Source organism: Synchiropus splendidus, chromosome 14, assembly GCF_027744825.2.
Source record: "Synchiropus splendidus isolate RoL2022-P1 chromosome 14, RoL_Sspl_1.0, whole genome shotgun sequence".
Lineage (NCBI taxonomy): Eukaryota > Metazoa > Chordata > Actinopteri > Syngnathiformes > Callionymidae > Synchiropus > Synchiropus splendidus.
The window spans coordinates 4,526,975-4,531,718 of NC_071347.1; positions in this window are offsets into that span (position 1 = coordinate 4,526,975).

The following is a 4,744-nucleotide window of genomic DNA, read 5'->3' on the forward strand; positions in this document are numbered from 1 at the left end:
CTTGTTGGGAATGTCAGCGAGGCGACTCCCCCTCTCATAGAGGAGGGAGGGTTTTAATCATTACACCCCCTCCTCACACACCTCACCCCCCTCCCTCTGTCCTACATGTGGTTTTCATTGAAGAGCTCATAGCAGCAGGGCCCAAAATCTTTCTCTCTTTCTCTGCCCCCCCCCCCTTTTTTTGCAGGCTCTCCCTGTTACGCTGGGTCATGTGGTCTTCCCTAAGGGGGATTGAAAGACGATCCCCCTCCCACACCCGATATAATCCACTACTGAACCGTCCCCCTCCTCACCGACATTTCAATCACATCCAAAGCAGCTGAAAACAGCAGCCAAGTTCACTATCAACATGAGAGCTGAATTCTTGTCATTCTTCTTGTTGAAACTCAGTACTCCTGAAATCGCTTCTGATTTATTTTATTAAGTTGTTCCTGAGGAGACGTTTATCTTTCACCCGAATAAAGGATTCATTTTTCTGTGAGTTTGAACTGATTTTTTTTCCCAGCTTGTTTTGTTGTTCGCTTGTTTGGGATAAACTGATAGTAGAATGTAATTGGACGAGAAATAAAAAGCATAGGTATGAATAAAGTTAAGATATGGAGTGGAAAAACAAGATTTTGGTGGAGATAGATAGCAGCGGAACCCATGCGGAACATAGAACCAGCTAGTGCTAAAGGCTGTGATTTGCTCTTAGAGGGCACCATTGTACACTTTCAGTGGTTTTCAGAGGTCTGTTTCTGGGAGATGGAACAGGACAAGCCAAAAGTAACTCATCTTCCCTGGCTCCACATCGTCCCTGGGTTTCTCAAAGATTCATGAACGATATTGAAATCTCTAGATAACGCTCAAATTGTTGGCATCTTTTGCATCGAGTTACCAAGCTGGATGTTGTTGTTAGCCTGTCACAACAAGCTCTAAAATATCCCCCTCTTTTGTTGCTGTTAATACATCTGTGCTCTCTTTCAGATTGTTTTCCCATGGATTTCAAAGTTCAAGTAATTTATCAGCAAGTTACAGTATATAACCTTCTAATCTGCTCTGTACACAAACAAGTGCAGACAGAGTTTGCATCATCCGTCAGCCACTCCACTTCGTTTGGGAAGTGACAACGCTCGCGCGATTAATGTGCTGCGGAACACAACATAAACAACACGGTTCATTGTTGGGCAATTTGGACATTTCCACACTACTGTTGTATTTTCTGTGGTATTTTTTCAAGCATATTTCATTTTTATTATGTTGCTCATTTTCCTGGTGTCTTTGTCTCTACAGTGTTGACTGTGTTGTTGCTTTGACTGTTTTTATTGTGTTTAATGTTTATCTTTAAAGACTTTAATGTTCACATGCTCCTGTAACAAATAAAGGATGTTAGATAAAGGCAGTCTAGTCCAATCTAATAAAGTGTCTGAAGTTGTTTTGATGGATCTGACGAAGAACTTACTAGAACTTGATAGATTCAACCGTGTTTGGACTTCTGCATTTGGTGGAAGTAACATGTTTTGGAGAGAGTGAGAGGTAAGGGTGAAGATTTTTAAGTAAAGTTTGGCTTGAAAGAGAGGGCTGCCTTTAGAAACGTTTTTATATGCCAGTGATTCAAGAGAAATAGTAGCTTCCCCAAGTGTAAATCACGTCCATCCACCATTGAAAAAACCCAATATTTAATAAAGCTTTTTGACTTGCCACACACATGTGATTGTCAAGACAATAAAGAGTGTGAACTGAAATAGTTGAAATCTCAACACATGTTCAAAAGTGTTGCATAATTATCACTTTTTCTTCTGTCTCCTGATTCATGACCAGATTGACTGAGTAGGCAACCGCTGAGTCATGACCGAGTCTAACACCTGACTTTGTCACTGAGGTCTCCACCAACCATTTCATTAAAACAAAAACCCTGTGACTCAGACCATCAAGACATTTAGTTGCTTTGGAAACACACTCATCTTCACTCAGGCATGAGTGTGCTGTTGGGCCTCGGCTGCTGTCAGACGGACAAAAGGCCTTTCTGGGAAGTGACCCCCCTCCCCTCCTCCTAATGCAGTAAAAACCTCTGTTTCCTACAAATTAACACTGACCTGAAGACAACCTTAACACCCAGACGCACCAAAACAAACACAAGTCAGACACAAACAGATTTTAAGAGCCAGACATTCGAGGAAACAAGCTGAGAGTTGTTGATGAATTTGAAGAATGAAGACGAAAGAGCCTCCTGAGTCTGTGTGACTCTTAAGTTGCCCAACTCTGTGTGTCTCATTCACAAGTTGATGTCTTCCTTTTAGACCAGCGAAACACTATCTTACTCAATTTAGTCTTTCATTTGGTCACTTTTACTGAAGTTTGATGATGGAAATGCTTCCATGTCACCGGTGCAGACATGAGTAAGTTAGAGATACATTTTAAAATAAATAAGTTTGTCATTCCAAAGTAGATCACTGTTGCTGCTGTCAACCGTCACTGTTGATCACTGTTAAACAACAGCTGTATAGCACTGTAGATGGAAACCTCCACCTCTGCAGCACCACTGCTTGTTACATAGTGTTTCCAGATAGTCTTCCTGGTTTTGATGATAGTCATGTAATAGCAGAGATATTAAGAGGTTAACCAAGTGTCGTAGCTCTCAACTGAGGGTGCATGTACGGGTTATGTCCCATTCCTCAGGATTAGTATCGGTCGATCGCTGCTGTTTTTGGAAGTTCGCATAGTGACGGATTTAGTCACAAGATCAGGCAGATATGGCTTTCATCTGCTGCCCACTTGTGTCTCAGGACGTAGTGACACTTCAGTCAGGCTGACTTGTTATTCACTGGTGACCTGCTGTCTGGCTAATCCTGCACACAGAGAATGGAATGGAAACGGAGTATTGTTGCATAGTTGGACTTTTATTTGGCTTCACACTTCGATTTGGCACTTGCTGCTTTTTTTTTTTGTTTTTCCGTGTTGCTGCATCCACAACAACATACGTCACACAGATGAGCATATGTGAATGCTCTCTTTCTTAAAGGAGAAATGATGCTCTGGCTTGTCTTTTTTCAAAAGGTCTTTGATTTTATTTTGTGAGGGTGAAAGACAGGTTCTGACAAGAACGTATGAGGGTTTCATTTGGAAAAAAAAGAGCAACTGTTTTCTAAAGTTACATATGTATGTATATATATATATATATATTCTTTCAGGTCCTGACCATAACGTCAGGAAAAGTGTTTCTCATGATGAAACTAGCAATGTGATAACTGCCTGAATGTCAAGCCTCGACAGCTGAGCGTGACACAGAGCAGGTCTTTATCTCGTCGGCCTGCCGGACAACAAGCGACCCTTCAACGTCACTTTCATTCACCGTCTCACTCGCTCTCTCGGTCAGAACAAACAGCTCCTGTTTGGTTTCTGCTGCCTGCCGTTATCGGCTGACGGCAGGTTTCGATGGAAAAACACATATTTCAGCCAGTGTCTCTGGCTCAAAGATTACCTGGCGTTATTGCGGACATTCTCTCAGCTGTATTAGCTTTGCAGGGCACAACAAAGTCAGCCAAACAGCAGTGAAGATGCTTGGAGGATTGCAACCTTCCTCCTGCTGATGGATGATAGTTTTGCATTTGTTATTATATTATAAATTATGCTGTTTTTTTTCTTTCTTTCTTTTTGTTCATGAGATGAAAGTGTCAAGGTGGGATTAAATTCAGGCCCTCAGCCCCTAAAGTTGGCCGTTGCTTGTGTGACGGTCCAAGTGCTCTGATCCAGATAAGAGGAACTTGGCGCTGGGGGAATCTTGACCCTGTGACCCTGAAAGCCTTTCTGCATTCTCTACACCCGACGCCACAAATCGTTGCTCATCTAGACAAATCAAACTGATGCATTCTTGCTGGATTCTGCCTTTGTGGTAAGTTACTGGGGCCTGTACTGGGTCATTTCATATTTCCAACGTGGCTGTTTCCATCCTGTCAGAAACAACAATCCCCCCCATCATAAGAGCAAAACAGCGTGACTACGTTCACCACATGTTATAGTACTGTACCTGTGCAGATCTACAAACCTCATTAAAACAAGACATTATTCAAGTCATACACTTAGATTACATACAAGTCGGGTTTATCAATTTAAGAAAACAAGAAAATTTAGTTCATCTTCATAAAAAAGATGGAAACAGCAGCACATAGGTTAGTTATTTTCATGTTTGACATGGCGTCTAAAAAGAACAAAAAAACTGAACTGATGAATTCATTTTTTATTTTGACTCAGTTGAACTCTCAGACCAACAGATTATATTTTGTGAACCAGTGGTTAAAAACGGTTTTGTAATTTTGTAACATTCTTTTTGTTTCAATTATTATTATTATTATTAGTAGTAGTAGTAGTAATAATAATAATAATAAATAATTGCAATTTTCCAACAGTGTAATTTCATCCAGTCTCCTTCATCATGGATGATTGTGACAACACCACCATGCATCATGTTGTGCAGCTGGAGTTGGTGCACTGGAAAATATCCCCAGGAAAAACAGTTTACTATTATTTCCTGCATTATTTGGATGAATTCATGATTTCATTGATGCAATTCAAAATATGAAACCCCACTTGTGCCATTAAAAGTTGCCAGAGCAGAGATTTTCTGTTTCACGGTCGATCACTCTGCTCACCTCAGTGACACAACAGTTTTACAACATTTAGCTTTCTGGTGATGGATGATGGATCACAGCCTCCGCGTCATCTTGAGACAGACTCACTCAGGAGCGACACACAGGTGTCTGATCTG